General features: G+C 40.2%; 1 long non-coding RNA gene across 1 annotated transcript; it reads left to right on the forward strand.

The window, feature by feature from the left end:
• Nucleotides 1–228: 228 nt before the first annotated feature.
• LOC149870586 (uncharacterized) lies at nt 229–18,257 on the forward strand. The gene is made up of 3 exons (XR_016440466.1): nt 229–358; nt 14,400–14,450; nt 17,554–18,257. It is a non-coding gene; the product is annotated as an uncharacterized LOC149870586 (long non-coding RNA).
• Nucleotides 18,258–21,219: the final 2,962 nt, after the last annotated feature.

Here is a 21,219-nt window from a genome sequence, read left to right on the forward strand (position 1 = left end):
GGAAATGATTCTTCTGTTCTCTTCAGCACTGGTTAGGTCACCTGAGGCACAGTTTCCAGTTCCAGGCATCATATTTCAAGGCCATGAGTCCTGGGAGTCTGATTACTGTACACACGGCATGTGCAGGCATTCCTTGCACTGCTAATTTGCAGCACTGGGGAGGGAGGGGGAGTTGCCTCAGGAAATTCCTGTGTCAAAAATCCCCCATGCCTTAAAAAGGAGGGGTGATGCACATGGCGATACCATGGGCCACTGGAAACCAGAGCCTAGCCAGCTGGAGACATGCTGCATCTGCCAGCCAGGCTCCATGCTGCCAGATTACCACAGCTGTAGCCCCTAGAGGCTCTCAGGATGCCAGGTAAGGCTGCTGGGGCTAGCCCGGGTGCTGGTTCTTGCCTCCTCTACCTGACCCAGGACAACATGCCTTGAGTCAGAGTGCATGTGTATGGGCATTTGCTAGAGACAAGCAGCAGTAGCACATACTGTGCATTTCTGCAGGGACAAAAAGCAATGACACATTGTGCCACTGGTGTTTGTACCCAGGGAAATGCAGGCTCCTGCTCATGGGGACTCACCCCTTGGAGCTGATCTGACCTAGAGAATTGTGTGTGGGGAGCCTGGTGGGCTGCTGATTGGAGGGTGGAGTGGAGGGGGAATTCCTGAGAGGCATTGGTGGGCTGAGCTTGCCCAAGAGAGAAAGGGAGAGAGAGAGAGAGACTGAGTAGTTCTTTTGGGGCTTAAGCCTTGTGATTTGAACATTGGGAGAGGGGTAGCTAAGGGTGCCCTGTGATGGAAACTAGAGCCTGTTCCTTTAATAATCCATAATGTGAAAAATCATAGCAGGCAAAGAACTGTTAGATCACTGAGAATTTGATGAGCAGGCAGATAAGGAATGACTAGCAGGGAGTGGCAGACAATCTCAGGACATGTGGGCCAGCTAAAGAGACTTAAACCGAAAAGTACTCCCTCTGTCAGGTAAAGAAGAAATACAAATTAAAAAAAAAACTAATTTGAATTATTTATCAGAGAATTGCCCTTACCACTGGACTACAGTTATTAGGAATGAGTATCCTTCTTTCTATCCTGCTGGTGTTGTTACATTTAGAGAGTGACAAGAATGACTTGGGGCACTCAGCCAAGGGGGTGGGACAAAGGGAACAAGAACAGAAGTAGAGGAATCCATCCTATAATACAATGGCAGAGCATTTTCATGGAAGGGATAAAATGAAGATTATTTTTTTTTAAAGGAAAGATTTGAAGCTGGTTATGCTATATTCCAGGTGTGAGCCCTGCCCTTTGTGGGGGAAAAAAACCCAAACTATTCCCATTGCTTGAGTTGAGCGCCCTATAACAAAATGCCCTAATTTTTTTTTTTAATATATATTTTGCTTGAAACAGAACAACACTGGTTGTTTGCTTGCTGAGAAGTTAAGAAAGAAATGAAAACAAAAACACTTATTTTGTGTCAATATAAATGTTTTTGTCTTTTTTTCCTAAGGTTTGTCAGCTGAAACACACACACGTACATGCACACAAGTCAAATATTCAACCAATGTTATTTAAGACTCCTGTGAAATGGGAAAACAGATTGCAGTTAAGTCACCCTCGACACTTATAAAGAAACCTTACATTATATTAATTCAGGTCACACATAATAAACACATGGTCAAAGCAAGAAACAGAAAAAAAAGTGTGACAATAAAATGAATTAAACAACTATTTATAATTTTATCTCTGCTGAAGTTTTCCATATTCTTACAGCAGTGTCACAACTTATTATACAAGAAATTGCACCTGCATCTTTACAGAGATACTGATAACCCTTTCCAAAGCTGACTTCCTCTCTCCCCCTCACAGGAGCTCTCAGCATGAGATTCCAAATTCTTTTTGATGTTTTGAACATAGAGCGACTTAAACTGTTTTTCATCTTATGTTAACACTCTGAGACATTTTATAATTCATATACTGCTCAAAGTGTGCTAGGCTTTTCAAGACGTGAAGGCAATAAGACAAGTTGCTGCCTAAAAAATTACAAACCCTATGGCTAAGTACAGACATTCAAAAAGCCAGAGGCAGAATCAGTCTAATCACCGTGGGTTTCTCTAAGTTGCGTAGATTGGATTGGGAGCAAATGGAACTTGAGTGTGTGGTGGGGCTGGGGGAGGGAGGGCAAGCAGATATGTGCACTGGATGAAGCCAAAAGGTGGGGGCACTCCTGCGTGCCTCCTAGTGTGCCAGAGATTGCTGAGAGAAGCCAATCAGGGGCCACTGTTGATTCGATGTCAGGCACATACCCCGAGCCAGCTGCTGTCACCACAGACTTTCTCCCACTCCCAGCCCTAGGCCTCTGGGAGAGTCCCAGAGGTGGTCTCCGCAGCCCCCTGCCAGCCTGCCTCCCTACCTTGCCACTGCCAACAGTGGCAGTGTGTAGGGAGTGCATGGGAGTGCATGTGCACCCCCTGAGAGCGCTGTTGCACTCCCGAGAGTGCTGTTACATCCCCTGACAGCCAGCATTACTGAGAACAAGGGGCAGGCAAGAGCACTGGTGTCCCCTCGTGAACACTGGCCAGGGAGTGGGGGTGCCAGCAGAAACAGTCACCCCGCAGCCAATCACACTCACCTAGACATCCCAGTGGCATGCCTGGAAGTCCCAGCGGCTCGCTGCTTCCACTTGTGGGTTGGCAGGATTGGCTGGGAGGGGACCCCCTCCTCCCGGTCTCTGACTATCCAGTTGGGGGGATGAGTCCCTCCACTGACTCAGGAGGCACCAGTTACCTATGACTTCCAACCTTGTCTGGGGCTCTCTTGGAAGCCTAGGGCTGGGCACAGGGAAAGGTTCTATTCTTTTATGGGTTTCAACCAGATTCTGATCACCTAAACCAAAAAAAAGTGTAGTGTCTGCACCTGACCTATTTCAACATGTGGACAAAGGAAAAAGCTTCAGTTTTCTTTTACGTTTTTTCCTATCCCTTTTTATTCCACCTTTGTCTATGTTGTTGTTTTTGACCCTGAGACCTCTGTTTATTGTATTTTGACATAGACTCCAGCCAGTTTTTATACAGCTTCATACCTTTTACTTTCTTGTAAAACTAGCCATTATTTCATAACTACCTGTCCTCATCCTCTTGAACGGTCACCTAAATTTATTTTGGCACATCTTTATGTATTTTCCCCCCTCTTATAACCCCACATTCAACTATCCTCTCCTACTAATAGTTCACTATGTGCTATTTTACTGATTCAGGGCACTCTAACTTGCTGCTCAGAGTTGAAACATTTTCTCATGATTTTTTTTTTAAATTCCCTGTGGTATCTTGGTTTCTCTTACATTAAAGTTGACCTGACAAGATAACTTTATGCCACTTTTCTCTAAAGAAGTATAAAAGATGGCATACTTTCAAAACTCTTTCTGTTTGTTTTGTTACTTCAAAATACCAAGAATGTAAAATCTTGTCTCATCTGATTTGATAGAAATTTGTCATCTCAATCAGACTTTTGGAAGTAAGCTCTTTTTAGCCCTAACCAAAAAGGGAATTGAATCCTGATACAACATTTCTCAATCTTATTTTGTATTGATTTAAAAAAGTAAAAAATATACTTTCTTTTAAGGAAAGTATCCTTATTGGGCCCTTTTATGTAAAGAACGATTAACAAGAAGAGCTCAAACTCAAGTCTTCTCTTTACATGGAAGCCTTAATTACTGTCAGTCAAGAAACTTTTTCATGAACTTACCTGTAGAAGATCTTTAGGTTGAGTAAATAGGGTTGCTATATTTTGTTGTGAAGTCAATAGAGGGAAGGTTGCCCTTTTGCCCATTTTCATAGAGTGCTCATCTTTTAATCTCCCTTTTTTTTATTTCCTTGGCTTTTCTTTTCATGATTTCTGATTTTAAAAGCATAGTAAAAAATGCTGTATGTATTAGCAGATGAATGGAAAAAAGATTTTTTTAAAGGACTATACAAATATCATGTAGGGCATAGTATTACAAATGCTTACTAATAAAACTAGTGCTTACTGCCACGAGTGGTCCCAGTGAAATAATATTAGAAAGGTAGTAAATGTTTGCAATATTACTTGTTCCAGGGAATAAGAATGCTGACCCACCTGAGAATTAATTAGTGCATGGCTGCATAGTGCTTTAAACAAATAAAGTACTAAAATTAAATGATACTCCAATGTGAAGTATTTTTACAGTGTAAGAAGCTTGCAATAAAGCTCTAATAACCCTTCAGTAAATTGAAGAAATAGCAGACTTTTTCCATCTTTGTACTTCTAAGGTAAAAGACAAACCAGAGAATAAATTATGCTTTCTCTTCTTGGAGAGATATCCATTATTCACTCCCATTTTATATAAAAATATATATAAACATAAAGTCAGAAGTCATTACTGAATTTGTTTTTCAAATACTTGTTAGGCTATCATTGCAAATGAGACCTGATTTGTAAATTGTGAAGGGAAATTAGCAAAAGCATAAGCGACTAGAGTGATACAGAGAAAATCATGTAGCTAATAAAAATAAAAGTTTAATCAAGATATAAACTCTAAGATTGAAAAGCTTGTTTTGGTTAATTTTTACTTTGCTTCTTGACAGATCTAATCCAAACAAATGGAAACAATTCCTATAGTGGACTGTTTATTGTACTGAAAATTCTTTGTCAGAGACTATTTTCTATTAATTATAGGAGACTTGATTATGTACTACATAACTCTATGATACAGAAGTTCTACTGAAAGTAATGGATCTACTCAGCTAAGTGAGTGTTACTTATCAAAGCAGAAACAAACCTAGAATAATTATTCTGGTGCTTACAAGCTGAAGGTTGAATGAAAGAGAATCACAGACTAAACTGTCTGAAGAAAAGAACTAGTAGTGAGGTACTAGTCATTCAACCAAAATATAGAACTTCAGTGTGTGTTTTTTTGTTTTTGTGAGGTTTTTTTTAAAATTAGTATAGTTAATACAGTAATACAATAAGAACTGATATAATTCTTTGAAAATAGGTAACGACTGACTACAAGGCTTGAATTTTTTTGCAAATGCAAGTATGAATAAAGTGGACAAATTGACTGCTGGTGTGATTCTGTTTCATCACACTGGATTTATATCAGGAACATATTTGTCCCTAAAACCTAAGCAATATTGAATAATAGCCCATTGCATGCTGCAATGAAGAATAAGAAACCAGGACCTGGAACAAAACTAAGGCATTGGCATGGCAGCTAGAGTCAAAGACCAGTAGCGTAACTATGCATAGATGTGTGGGTTACCAACTTTAGGCATTGATTTAGAGGCAATCCCTCTAAAGCCTGTGCCATGAGGTTGCTAGAACTGGTGTGTAGAGATCATCTACTGCAGCCACAGATGCCATCAGAATGAAGTGAGCTCATGCCACAGCAGGTAAGACTTTCTCCATACCTTCCCCTCTAACTTCTATTCTTTGGGGTCCAACATCCCTAAACTTGAACTACGACACTAAAAATAGCTAGCTGCACCTCTGGAAAAAATAGAATGCTGTAGAACCAAAGAAAATTAATGTCTAGGTCAGCTGAAATTATGTATAGCAATGAGGAATTCTTAGACTTAAGAAATTAGTGTGATATTAAAATTGGGAAAGAAATTAGGGAAAAGACCATGTGAAGCCAGAAATAATAGGCTATGGCTATAAAGTGTTTTTAAACAATGTATTTTCATAGGCCCCAAAAATGTGTTCGTCAATAGAAAGGAAGTTGAGGAGTTATTTGCAGACCCACACTGTTCTGCCTATTTGTGCACTTGTCAGAATTCCCATTCAAATGCACACAGTGTTTGAAGGTCGTGCTAAGCAACCACTCTAAATTCTATTGAAACCTGATCTGCTGGGGGGAAAGTGATATCAGCTACAACATAGAGAAAGGAGCTGATAACATCCCACTGAAAACAAGACAGACCAGAGCTACTTTTAATAGTTATGGGAATGAATAGAAACTGCAGATCTGGCTCTGAATTCAGAGCTTGATTTTGAAACTCCAAGCTGAGATCCTGCCCCAACCAACCCACATTTTTTAACCAGGGGGGGTGCTCTCTCCCAGGGGTTTATTTGGACCACTATTTTTTTAATTCACACTTTTCTTCCTGGACTGAAAGGAGAAAATCTGAAAAATCTATCTGTGTGTATCTATCTGTGTTGTGTAGACAGCTAAATATAAAGACTGATAGAAAGATATCTATTGATATATGTATGTATTTCCCTACACTGCCTCCTCCAGCACTATGTAAACTTCACTGAAAAATCAGTGATTTATAACACTCATACAAAGGAGGTCCTGCCATCATAATAAATTGCCTTCCCACCTATGCTATCACTGAAAACCTTGTATAGCTAATACTGGTCTCCTTCATTTGTGGATGGGAAGACTAAAAAATCTCCAGATATATTTAAATTAATACAGACCACCAAAGATACCCCAACTTAGTTAAAGATGTTCAGCAAGCTAAACGAGTCAGAGGTTCTCTGTCCCTAATCCAGCCCAAACAGCCCTGAGCAACCCAAAGATCCCTTTACAGTCTCTCCAGATTCCCAAAACTGCACTTCTCTCAGTCTCTTGACTCTTCCCATTAGGAGCTAATAGGCTGCTTGCCACAAGTCTGTTCTTTTAGTGTCACATATACCTCCAGCATTTCACCTTTGTTAATACCTGAGACTGTACTGATGCTGAAAGTCCAATGTATTTCTTACATCCCTGCATGTAGCCAGAATGAGCACTCAACCCTTCATTTTTCTGAGCACAGGCTAATGAGGTAAACTGTGTCACAGAATATTATAACAGCACGAACACATTAACGCAGACAAATCACAATAAAACCTGTAGTCTGTCACATTTACATACCTAACTCAGGGTTCTGGATTCTACTTCAAGCACATTTGAATACCTAAATTCTTTTTATGATCTAGACCTGAGAGAGAGAACTAAGAAATATAAGAAAACAGCTATTATATATGATTTAGCAAAGGCTATGTAGAGGAGAAAATGGGAAACAATATTTTATAGAAATGTAATGAATTTAAATATTAAAAATAGTTCCTCACTTGATTTTGACTTTCAAAGGTAGGGGGTTTTTCACCATGAGAAATGGGGTAACAGAAGGATGTTTGTGTAGGCATGTTTATTTTGATATGAATGAGCTGGAGAAAATATAGAAAACAAACTATTAAACACTTATTTTAATGACTGATAGCCAAAGGACGCAGAACATATGCAGAAGAGATATGAATCTTGGATAAGTCAGGGCCATGTATGTAAGTTTTGCCTTTTTCTTCTAAGCTAAACATGCTATGTAGATGTAGCCCAGGTGTACCCAGGATATGTACTCCCCTTTCTGATGGAAGGGGATTGCCAGCAGGCAGAGGTGCTGTGGGAGAGAACTGCAAGCCGAGGAGTCTCCCCACTTTCTATAGAGCCAGGCCAGGACAATATTAAACTATATACAATTTATTAATACAAACAAATAATAAAAGAAGCAGTTATAAATATGAACATATACCAATATATACAGATTTATTTAAATGTAAACATATATATGTGTGCGTATATATACTCTATATATACACAAACACACATATTATACACTTGAACCCTAAAGACGATGTCTACATGATCTTATACCACCACTTGTGATATAGGTGAGGCACAGCTAATAATAGAAAAGAATCCCAACCAGGGTCTTAGAAGGAACACTTAATAAGTAACTCTACAATCACAATTATCTCATAAACAAGAAAGTCAGTGAACAAAATATAAGGTGCTGTGTACATAATGTAAGGCACATGAACCTTAGCCACAACTTCATTCTCAATGGATGGGGGGGCACCCCAAAACCCCTCCCCTGTGGGAAACCTCATCCCCAGTAGCTCACAAGTCTGGGGTCAGGTAAGTGGTTCCTGCCCTTGGATGAATTGCTCCTGGCCTGCTGGAGCCTCTCAGACCTCTGGCTCTATTCTGGGCTGCCTTCCTGCTAGTAGCCCCTCCAGATACTGTCATGTGCCTCCCATGGACTCTGCCCTCTGCTCAGGGTTGGGGCCTGGGCTGCCTTGTGCAATGTCAGGGCCTTGGTTCTGCTTGAACCAGCCATGCAGCAAAGTCTGTACCAAGCCCCCTGGCCACATGCAGGGGTTGGAGATCTGAGCTGCCTTTAGTGGCTCCCAGAGTCTCACTCTGTGTGTTGATCCATGCACCATGTTCTTGGCTGCTTGCAAGGGGATGCAGACCTGAGCTGCCTTAAGTAGCTCCCAGGGTCTGGGCTTTGTGCACTGGTCTGTGTACCTCTGGACCTGGCACCAATGCCTGAGTTTCTCTGATAAAGGGAGATTTGGGGCTTCTTTTGGGCAGCTGGAAACTCCTGGTGGGCAGCTTTCCCCAGCTCTTTGTAGCTCTGCTCAATTCTTTGTCCCTTGACGCATCTCTTTGTGTGCTGGGCACACTGCTCCTTTTATTTTCTCCAGGGGCTCCACTCCCCAAGTCTGTCAGAATCTGAAAAGTGCAATTCACTATCAGGTTCAGACTCATGGGTAGACTCCTCCCCGTCCCTTCCTGATTGGTGGAAATGCTCCACCAATCACATTGGAGATTTCTCAAGCCTAACACACTGGGCTCTGTTGGCGAGTCCACTACATAGAAAAGACTCTCCTATATTGTTGCAAATATCTTCTGGTTGCCTAACTTCCAACAGGATGAGTCTCCAACACGGTACCATTTTGACTCTTTTGGGCTGAAAAAGTGATGCTGAACCCTTATGTTCATTTTTAAGGTAGTGGACTTGTGTGGCCTCTCCTAAAAGTTGGGGCCCCTAGTAGATGCTACCAATAAAAGGAACAAACCCCATAAAACAACTGTATATAAATTGCAGTCAAGCTCATACAGAGAAACCATATAGGAGTTATATAAATAATAATAAAACTTAGTATTTTACTAGAAATTATAAATCATAACAATTAGGATTTTGTTTATAAAACTAATGTGCTAATAAATTCAAAACTCAACTGGACATAAATAACTAGGTCTTAATAATAACTAGGTCTTAATTTTTCAGTGGGAAAAATAAGTTGGTAAAATTATTTATGTTTGTGATCAAGTACTGGGGAAGAACAATACAAGGAAAGAAGCTAACCTGAGTTCAAGTTGCATTTAGTATCTATTTTTCTTTTAAAAAGGCAGTATTTTGTAATTGGTAGGAGTCTGGCTCTTGGCAAATAAACTGTCAGAAAATTATTATATTAGCAGCTTGAAATTCACTTGAATTGGAATTTGTCCAGACCAAACAGCACATTAATGACACAGTCCTTTCCTCCAAGTTATAAATAATGGGGTAGCTCAGATAAATCCTGCTTAAACTGTACATTAGGCAGCTGAAGCTGTTCTGCAACTTTTTAAATACTCAACACAAATGGACATGTTTAAAAGCAAAACAGGCTGCAACATGTCAGTTTTCTCCCCTACCTTTTTCTTCATTCATTCAGAAAACTGGAGAACTAAGGTATTTTAGACCATTTAAAGCAATGACTACAGATTGCAAATTCCAGGAAACATAGTTTGCTAAAACTGAAAAAAAAAAATCTATTTTGTATGTTCAGTTATTTTATCTTTTTAGTTTTTGCTTATGTTGTTAAACTCTAGTGGAAAAAAAACCAAATATCTGTATCTACAACAGCACAGATAATGTATATACTAAAATAGAAAGTAACTTTATTATCTGTTTTAAAATATCTACCTAATGGGCATATGATGATTGAAAAGATATGCAATGAAAGAGGATGCATTAAGAAATGGTATTCATAGGTTGGCAAAGAAATTAATACAAGGAGGAGAATGCTCCTGGACACCCTACATGATTCTGAAATGTTTTGATCACTTAAAGTGGTGATGGCACCGTTTCCAGTCAGTGGAGAACTGAGCTGAGCCGGGAGCACAGGATCAAAGAGACACATGAGAGCAGACCATCAGAAGAACTATTGGCAGGGCTTACTGTTCCTGTGTTCCCTGGTTTCCTGTTTTTCTGACCATGCCTGGCTTTGTTCCTTGAGTTTGACTTTTTGGATTTTCTCTTGCATCTGGTAACTCGGTCTCTGACATCTAAACCTTGACTCAGCCTGTAATTCAGACTCTGTTTTGCTCCTGGATTCCCTGTTGCATCTGATAACTTGATATCTCACTCCTTGACTTAACCTGTGTTTTGGACTCTGCCTAAGGCTTCACCTCTTGGATCTGGTAACTTGGTCCCCATTTCCTGACTCCTGATTTGGCCTGTGTTTTACACTCCATCCCTGTCTCTGGTCCTCCTTTAGTGGCCTGTACCAGACCAACCTCAACTAAGTCTGGACCAGACCATCCACAACTAAGTCTTTATAGCATACATTGACTCCTTCACAGAGCTCTTGGCTAACCCAGTTACTTGCCCCAGTTCCTGAATATGAGAAGGCACCAGGATCCCCCCCTGCTTGGTGTCTTTGCTACAACAGGGGAAGCTCTGCACTGCCCCTAGCTAACCATAGGACTCAGGCACCAAGCATTGTATCTGGGTGGTGGGGTGAAGCAGGGTAAGAACAAGTTTCCCCTGGGGAACCTTTTCCAGAGCAGACAGCCATTCTCTGAGTATGTATGTACTGGGCATGGATGGGGAGACAGGGTAGGAAGGGAGTGAATGAGGCACCAGCATCCACTCCAAGAGCTGATACTATGGACAGAACCCAAGCAGGTAAGACTTTCCTTCCTCTCACCCATGCCACTGTGCCACTCCCTTAGATCTATTGTGATCAGCATACCCCTGCCTCTGCCTCCACCTCAAAAAACTTCCTGCAGACTTTTCTGCAGCCTGCAGCCATTGGTGGAACTAAATGGGGAAGCTGCTGTCCTCAGCATCCAACTAGGAGGCCCAGGAAGCAGCCAGCTGACTTATTAGCTGCCAGGCAGGGTTGCCAAGTAGCTTTGGCATTTTGTCCAGGCTGGGCTGTTAGGGATCATGACAGTAGAAGGTAGTCTTTAGCTCTGAGAGCATTCAGGATTCCTACTTCAGAGCCAAGCACCATACTTCTTTTAGGACCAGAGTTCCTGGCTGAATGGTAGGCAGCCTGGAAGTCTGGGCATTATTGTTTGCCTGTCCCCCACTGTGGGAATACCCATTCTAGGGGAGTCTATTTAGTAAGTGTGCTTTTGAGTTGCCTTGATTTCAATTAATGAAGCCTAACACTTCAAATAGAGCATGTGGGCCTCAACAAATGCTCATTTGCAATGAAAGAAGGAAAAATTGGGAGATTTTATCTAACTGTATAATTAGTACCAGATTACCAGACTTCAGTAATGTTGCCTTGTAGTACTCTTAAAAATATCCAATTAGCAAATAATGCATGCCGTTCCTTTAAAAAATAAGTTGTTTAATATTTTTAATTAATTAAATATGCTAATTAAAAAGCAGAACAGATGTAATTTACTGTTAGATTTTTTTTTTCTTGGAAAACAAGATAACTTATGGAAAAAGTTATGCCATTTTAACTAGATGTGGACTGGGTAACAATTAACCTAGACCCTTACCAGCTTCTGTTCTCAGCTACCTAATGCTTAGCTCCTAACTTGAAATATTAAGACACAATGCGAATGTACAACACATATGATAGGTGTCTAATCAGATATAGAAATGTCTGAATCAATCTTTAAAATATTTCTCTCTCTTCTCTGGAGGGAAATTTGGCTGAGCAGTCAGGGAATAAAAAAGAAACGTTGGTATTCTGGATTGAAAGGGAAAGTTTGCTGTTCTAGAGTCTCTCTCTCTCTTCCCTCTGCCCACAATGTATATGAAGGTCATGAGGAAAAGTGGGTTGGGAGAATCTATTGTTTGGTTGAGCTGTTAGAGCAAATGAAAAAAAAAAATGTTTGTCTCTTGAAATTCTTGCTTCTGGTATGGCCCTTATGGCATGCAGCACCTATTCTTTTGAGGTTGCTACCCTACTGTCCTGGCATTTAATGGATTTATAGTCTGAGCTGTGTTTTCAAGATACTAAGGATTTAACCAATCAGGGATCAGGATGTAATTTTACCCCAGGACAAGATTGGCACATTTTAGACTGAGATTCTAGTTGTTTTTTCATTCTATGTTAAATTCTTCTGAAGGGGACGGGCGTGCTACCTTCCTTGAAGGTAAATGAGATCTAAAAATGATGAATTCAGTAGTGTTTGTAACTTCATCACAACTTGCAGGTGATTTCCATAGTAGGTGAGAGGCTCAAAGAGACCAACTCCCAAAGGTAAATATGAATTTAGCCCTCCTATTAAAATGAAAAGTTTGTAAAGTTGCAATTTAAATCCATCCCTGTGTATCCTTAAAAAATATTTCTAAAATTAATGCTTATATTATTAAGCATATGTGAATAGTCCCATTGACTAAACATTTTGAATTGGGCCTTATACATTTCATCGCAATTTGAAATAAGAAATTTCAGACTTCAGATTGGTTTGATTGATCATATGTTTGCTTTGCTACTATATGGTATATCATTTCAAGAACATGTCAATTTGTTTCTTTTTCATCACTGGTTAAATAACATACTTTAAACAGGATTAGAAATAAATAAAATGTTTCTGTCATTATTTCTTAGGGAAAAATATTTATGTCATTATTTCCTAGGGAAATCATCTTTGTTGGAATTAATTAGACTCTCTTGGATTTATGGATACTTTACCAAATGTCTTGAAATTATTCACAAGTGTTTGGACAATAGATAACGCCCCTATAAATCAAAATGAAATCAAGTTGAGGCTGACTGTCACAAAATACTTATAAATCAGTACTTTACTATACACATTGCTCTCATGGCAAGTAATGCAAGGGTCCTCAAAATCAGAGGTTCCAAATAACTCAAAGATTACACAATGTAAGGTTTTAATCTCCTTTAATAACAAAGCAATTGATAGACACACTGCAAAGATTTTGCAAAAGCTTTTTGCTCTAAAGGCAGCCTACATTTATGCTCAGTTGAAATTTCATCAGCAAGACACAAGAATCACCCACCAAATGAACAAAGCTTTTTTCCTTTTTTTCTCTCTCTCTCTTGCTTGCTGTCTGTCCCTCCCCACCCCCCTTTAAATACATTATTTTTAAAGGTCAAATCTGGTTTCAACCAACAGGTATTCTCTTATCAAAATAAATTCCCTGAGTCATGGTGAATGTTTTTAGATTAAACTGTTGAACTTATGATAAAAAAAGTCAGTTTTCATCAACCATCAACCCCACTGCACAAAAAGACAGGGAAAAGAACATCTGCATCATCCTAACACACTTGGCAAATAACAGATTTTGGCAGGAACTTAAAAATACCACATGCTGCTTTTTTAAACTGAAACATATTATCAAGGCAGTATCTTTAAAGTGTTATGGGATAGACTGTATACATTAAACACATAACTTTAAGGATATAATTGTATTTTTTAAAAAATACCCTTTGGACGATAATGCAAAGTTTCAGAGAAAATGCAATACATATATTTCTACAGCAGACAAATGAATTTATTCCAGGTGGTCATAAAAGGTTCCTCTTCAGACTTCAGTGGTTTTACAGTATGTAAAGCAACACAATATTAAGTCCAAAAGCAAAGTGAATAAGAAACTTACTGAATTTCAGGGTCTGGGAACTGGCTTTAGTTTCTCTGAACTATAATTTACTCATTCTAATTTGTCTTTGATATCAAAATCACAGCTCAGTTTTCTTTTGAATGCAGAAAGTTCTGAGAATACCGTATAAAGTGTAAATATCCTTAGAGCAGCTAATTTCTTGCCATCATCATACTTTTTAGTATCCATCTTCAATAACAGTTATCAAGTTATGATATCACAAATTCCAAGATCAATCCTAACCAATTCATTGCAATATTTTGGGCCCAGAGCCACAATGGGGGCTAAGTGCCTGGCACTCAGTATTGCAATCCCGAAGTTGTAGGACCTGGACTGTGTAACAACTTCTACAACCCTCATTTTGGTGCTTGGGCTCCATATACAAAGCATGTGGTAAGCTAGGTGCCTTAGACTGTGATTTGCAATAGGCAACAATATTTTATAGTAGTAATTAGATAAAATATAGCAGCTAAAATAGGAGTTGAGAGGATCCAAATTTTGGACTATGTATCTATGACCTCTTGTCCGTTTGACTCTGGCTATTATTAAGTATGATCCTGTTCCTCTCCAGCCCTCCCTTTGAAGCTGCATTACTACAACCTTGTGTTTAATAGGTATTGAATGAAAATGGATGGAGAGCAGTGGGAAAGCTTTTGCCCCACTAGAGACAAGGCTCCAGGCAGGATCCATTTCACTGAACCAAACCCCCTGTCTTGTTTGCTGCCTCCAGGACCCATTGTTTCTATTTCTTGCTTGCCCCAGGGACCAGTTTCAAGATGAGAACTGAAGAGGAAACTGCATAGTGCCTAAACTGTAAGTTAGTGGTTAGACAATTATGCTGGGAAGCAGGACATATGAGTTTGACTTTGCTCTATGTGTGGGGGTGCCTAAAACCTGGATCTTGTATTTCCTAGGTGTACTCGCAGATGTTATATTTAGATAGCCCTAACTAAGTTTAGGGTTAATCTAAATTCTGATAGTTTCGTAGTTGGTAGGGTTGGAAGGGACTTGAACAGATTATCAAGTCTGACCCACTGCCCTGGGAAGGAACAGATGCTGAGATCATCATAGCCCAGGCAGATATCTATCCAACCTCCTCTTGAAGACCCCCAAGGTAGGGGAGAGCAGCATCTCCCTTGTGAGTCCATTTCAGAGTCGGGCAGCCCTAACCATAAAGTAATGCCTCCTGATATCAAGCCTGAACCTGCTCTCAATCAATTTGTGGCCATTATTCCTTGTTATCCCAGGTGGTGCCCAGGGGAACAGAACCACCTGGGATGTGGGGATAAGTGGGCATGCTAGAAGGGAGGGACAGGCTGCAATTGTATCTGGACAGGTTACAGGGGTGGGTGGTTGAGAATAAGATGGGATTCAATACTGACAAGTGCAGGGTACTGCACCTAGGGAGAAAGAATCAGCAGCATACCTACAGGCTGTAGAACTCCCTTCTCATCAGTGCAGAGACAGAAAAGGATCTTGGAGTCATTATAGACATATGACATTGGTCAGGTTGCAGCTGGAGTACTGTGTCCAGTTCTGGGCACTACACTTTAGGAGGGATGTGGATAATATCAAGAGGGGGACAGAAGAGGGCCACTCACATGATTGGGGGCAGCAGGGCAGGCCCTACGAGGAGAGGCTATGGGACCTGAACCTGTTCAGCCTCTACAAGAGAAGGCTGAGAGGGGATCTGGCAGCCGTCTATAAACTGGCCAAAGGAAACCAGCAGGCAATGGGAGAGTCCCTGTTCCCCCAAACACTACTGAGAGTAACAAGGAATAATGCCCAGAAGTTGCCGGAGAGTAGATTCAGGCTAGATATCAGGAGGCACTACTTCACAGTGAGGGAGGTTAGGATTTGGAACCAACTTCCAATGGAAGTGGTGCTTGCTCCGACCCTGGGGGTCTTCAAAAGGAGGCTAGATAGACACCTTGCTGGGGTCATTTGACCCCAGCATTCTTTCCTGCCTGTGGCATGGGGTTGGACTTCATGATCTGCTTGGGTCCCTTCTGAACCCACCAACTATGAAACTACGAAGCCTCACCTATTTTCTGCTGGTCCCCCCAGTGAGTTTATAGACAGCCATCAGATCCCCTCTAAGTCTTCTCTTGTGAAGGCTGAATAGATTCAAGTCATTTAGTCTATCTTCATAGGGCCTGGCCTGCTGCCCCCTGACCATGCGAGTGGCCCTCCTCTGGACCTTCTCAAGGTTAGCCACATTCCTCTTGAAGTGTGACCCCCAGAACTGGATGCAGTACTCCAACTGTGGCCTGACCAGCACCGTGTACAAGGGAAGGATCACCTCCCTAGAGCTGCTTGTGATGCATCTGTAGATGCACGACAAGTTGCAGTTAGCCTTACTGACCACTTCCTCACATTGGTGGCTCATATTCATTCTGGAGTCAACAATGACTCCAAGATGCCTTTCAGCCACTGTGTTGTTGAGAAGGGTGTTCTTCAACCTAAAGGTGTGTTGCTGGTTCGTTCTCCCTAGATGCAGCACCTTCCACTTGTCTGTGTTGAATTCCATTCTAGTCTCATCCACCCACCTCTGTAACCTGTCTAGATCTAGTTGGGTTCTGTTCCTCCCCTCCAGTGTGCCTACTTCTCCCCCTTTGTGTCATCAGCAAATTTGGTGATCTATGTAGGTGTTCAGGGAAGTTACATTGGGTGTGGGAGGGGTGGAGTTGGGGGAAATGGCAGTTCTGATCTAAATTAATTCACCTGAGGAAGTGAACTAACTTAGATTGGGAACAGATTAATTTGCACACATTACAAGCACAACCCTAGGGCTGAGAAAGTCAAGCTGCTCACATCAGCCCTAGGGTTGCATTCTTGCTACCCCTTCCCCCCAACTCATCTATATTTGTCCCCCATACTCCCCACTGCAAATAGACAATCACCTGTGGACCTACCACCACCCCCTCCACAGAACTTTTTAATGCAAAAGTTAAGTGCCATTTGGGTACATAGAGTGAAACAGGTTCTAGCCCAAAGTCTCTATCCCAAACTCCTTTCAAGTTTAATGTTACCTTGTGTACTGTGTGCACATCCACTCCTTCACTAAATCTTTGAATAGCAATCTGCCTATGTCATTCTTAATGCCAGATGAAGACATTATTAAGAATATAAAATTGTACTATTTTCCCACATGGAGAATTGAGGAATAGAATGATAAAGTCATCTGTCCAGAGCCACAGAGGGAAAGTGGTGGCAGAGCCAGGAATTACACAATTGTATTTTAAATCCTAGTCCATTACCTTAATTCCAAGACTACTATGTTCTGTATCAATCAATTTTCACTTTTAAGTGTCAGCTACTTTAATGGGATAGTTATTATGCTGTCTGTCAAAGTAAATTTTTAGATATGTATGCTTCCAATACAAGGAGTTAAGTTTGACATGCGCAGACAGCTCAAGGAAGTAGAAAATTCCACAGTGCAGTCAGTTGGAGCTTGCCCCCTGCTCGACCCTTGGGACTGTCAATCAGGTATGACCTACTTTTCAGCCCTGCACATGCTCAATTACCACACAAAGCTTGATCTGACGCATGCTTAGTCCTCTAAGGGCATGACATCATTGAACCAGAAAATTCTAACAGCCAAGCACCCTGATTGGCCAAGGGGTTGCTTAAAAAGCTTATGAGCCCCCACCTTGGTGTGGGCATTTGGAGTTGTGGGTGTTGTTTGGAGTCGTTGGTGTGAGTGTTGTGAGAGACCGTGCTCAATCTGCGAGCAGAGGCTGCTTACGGCAGGGACTGTGAGGCAGAGAGAGAGATCGGGATTCGATCCCCCTGGTTCTCTTCATAACCTCACGCAGCGATTTACCTCCTCAATTTCATTTTCCTCGTGTTGATTCTTTGGATCACCAAACTGTTTTGGCTTCGACCTCAACCTTGATTTCGATCATCCCTACAGCTTCAACTTTGATTCCGGTTTCTGCTTACCTGGCTTTTGACTGACTTCGGCACCGATCATCGTCCATGATTCGGCTCATCCGTACTCACCTCGATTGTATCTCCGCTGCATCCCATCCCGGCTCTTGACCTCGGCTTCGTCTATTGACCACCCGTTGTCCATCACTGGACTGGCGTCACGATGCGTTACAGTTGTTGTTTGTCTGTTGATCCTTATATGAACTGTTGACCAGCCCTGGGACTTAAGGCGTGGGCAGCCGCCCCTATCCCTCGCGGGGTAGAACGCAAGGGCTCACTCTGGAACCCTGTGGGCCAACAGACCCCTTTGTTGTTGTTTATTCGTTCCACCTACTGTAACTGAAGAAGCATCATTGCCTACGCCTCAAAGCATAACTTAATAAAATCCAGTTTGTTTTTGAAACCATATAAGTCTCAGAGCTCCACGCCAATAATCCCACCTGTTTCATTCCAAGCCATCGCCCGGCCCACCGTGACCTTGGGGCCTTCGTTCGGCACTGACACTGTCAACTATTGAAGGAAGACTACTGAAGTTTCAATTGCTACCAGGGACCTGACCAAAATAAAAACCCCCCGAAAGAAATCCCTAAACACTTTTTCCGGAGATCCATTATATACACTTGCTCATTTTGCTGCAGTTTAAAATATATCACTTTAAAAAGAGTTTTAGCAATTCCCTCCATTAGGATCCCATGCTTTCTTTTTTAAATAAATCATAATTTATAGCATGTTACCATAAACAATTACAAGAAGAAACATTCACCTGAAAAAACTAGAAGTTATATCAGCTATATCATGTATTTTATCTAATTACATTACTGTGGAACTTAAAAATTCAGAGAGAAACTATATTGTAAACTTTTTAGTACTTTCCTAAAGATATTTTACTCTCTTGACAGTAGATGTAAATGGCACTAAATGTCAGGTCATAACAACAAAGAAAAAGCAAATACCCTATAATTGTGTATAATAAGTGATATTTCACATCCAAAAGTAGTTTATCTGGAAGTATAAATTGCTGGTACAAAAATAGATCATGTGGAAGAATAGGAGGAAACTATATCAGTGAGGCTAATAACGAGAGATGTATTAGCCCTCACTTTTTAATAAGAGAGAAATAATGGGGAGAAACATGAAAGAAAGGAATACATAGAGGAGCAGGTGGTACAAGAGATAATTGAGAACAAGGGTTAAAAAAGTGTCAAACTGGGTATATCACAGAGACTGACAGGACTAAATGAATATTTTATAATTAACTCATATATTTGAAAATATTTGAAGGGATGATTGAAAACATTCTCTACCTTCCTACAATGCTGAAGCATATGGTAATTGTTCTTACCTCACATTTTGAATCCCCCAAAAGAAAAGAGGGTGAATTAATTAAAACAAACTACAGTATATGCTGTAGAATAGTATTTGAAGTTGTGCTGTTTTTGCTTTGAATACTGAAAGACAGAAGAGCAGTTAATATTAAAAACTATTTTTAAAAATATGAACAGTATTGATTCAGTCTACTCTGTAAACATCTTTTGTAGAAGGCTGAAGTGCCTCCTTGTTTGCATGTAGATGCACACATACATACCTAACCACCTCTTTGGATATTGCACATTTAGGGCATCTTTACACATGTTCTAGGGATGAGGAGGGGGCACTTTAATTAGTGCAGCTCCAAGAGCCATTGTATTCAAAGTGCCTGTCTAGTCTCGTGTATTCAGTGTCCCACACTTCAAAATGGCAGCAGGGGCATTTTTAAGTTAAGTGCCCCCTGTCACCATTTTGAAGCTTGGGGATGCTGAATACATGAGACATGGAGGCTGCTGGAGCACGTTGATTAGAATTAACAATTAATCGATTCTGCTCTGATATGCTGTAATTACAGTGTGTCAGAACAGTGTCCCCACATGTCTACAGGCACCCTTAATGGTTATTGTTACCTTCTGAGTCATCCTCTTTTTTCTGAAAAAATGAAAGGCTCCTCTAAAGAAAAAGAACAACTGTTTTCCCTTACTGCAGAGGACAGAACAGAAAGCAATGGGTTTAACTCATAGTAAAGCAGATTTAGATCAAATCTCAAGGAAAAATACAGACAGATGTTCTCATTTTCAGAAAAGTAGGATGATGGAACAAGCTGCCTAGGGATGTTTTAGAATGTTCCACACTAGAAATTTTAATAAAAGGCTTGATATGCATTTTACAGTGAATGTTTAAGAATAATATATTTTTCCTTTCTGCAGGTGGTTGACTAGAAGCCCCTGTGGGTGTCTATACACGTGCTTCAGAGTGGGAGTGGCCATGCTAATTAGCACACCCCAGAAGACTTGATTAATTGAGTTTGCCCTGACACACGCTAATCAGCACATGTTGGAGCAGAGTTCCATCATGCGTGTAGGTGCCCTATGATTCTGTGTGTTGGTGATCTCTAATGGTGACCATTATTACCTAAACCCTGTTATGGTCAATATTAAAGTAAATTTAAGTTCTTGTGTAAAGGGAGGGAAAATGGCCTGGAGCTCAGTGATTTGCTAACAAGTGTTAAAGGTGGCTTTGAAGTCTATCTTGATGTGAAGTAATAGAAGTGAAAAAAGAAATATGCAGAAAAGAGCCCTCCTATTTAGCTGCTTCTCAGTAAGAATGCAGACACCCATGTACGAAGGCTGGAGTGCAGGCCTGAAGCTCTAGAGACCTGAGTTTTAGTTCTTGTTTTGCCTGGTTTTTGATTTTTTCCACATGGTTAAAGGTATTTCCCAGCTATATAGTAAGGATAATACTCTTTTCTGACTGATAAGCCATAAGTAACTCCCATGTGTGAGAGAGAAATTTAAAAAAAAAGGATTAACTGTAAACACCTTTAACTCTTAATAAGGTCAATTTCCAGTCTCTTAAATATTAGAGAGTACTCTAGTTTATTTTTTTCCTAATAACATGCGTAAAAAGTGTTTGCTCTTATTTTTTTGATAAACAAATCTAATGCTTCAATGTTTACCAAGTCACTTGAAATATATTTCTTGGGGGTAATTTGGCATGATTTCATCATTATTCCATTTTTAGCAGCTGCTTCTATACAGTTCTATAGATTAATCATATTTTAGGTATTCTTATTCTAATTTAAATTATTAACTGTAATAGATTTGCAACTGTAAACCAATATTATTATTTTACAAGATTAGTAGTTGTAATGTCAGCATGGTTAATATTTAGAAATGCTGAAAAGTTTTCCCTCCTTTTTAATTTTCTTTTTTCCCTGTACATATATTAACAAAGCTGCTGAGTGGACAGATTTATGAATTATCTAGGAGGGAATTGGCTCACAGATTTAATTTTCATATGATGTGTTATTTTCACTTTCTCTTTTTTCCTGTTTTATTGTTTTTTATCCTCTTTCATAGTCAGTTTATTTGTATCCATTCTCATCAGATCTTATGTGAATGATTCCTGACTTTATAAGCAACATCTTATAGTTTTCTGGGACAATAAAAATATAAATTATTTAACCAAGTCATGTTTAGCAGAGAAGGAATTTTGTCTGAAAAGGACTTTTTAAACAGTTTATTGATTAAATTGCAATACCATTGGCTTAACGTTCTTTCATACTTTTGTCTTTTGAGTGTAATTCCCATATTATTTATGATCATTATTTGGCATTTGA

The sequence above is a fragment of the Crocodylus siamensis genome, chromosome 2, assembly GCF_052110815.1.
Source record: "Crocodylus siamensis isolate JL-2025a chromosome 2, ASM5211081v1, whole genome shotgun sequence".
In the NCBI taxonomy this organism is placed as follows: Eukaryota; Metazoa; Chordata; order Crocodylia; family Crocodylidae; genus Crocodylus; species Crocodylus siamensis.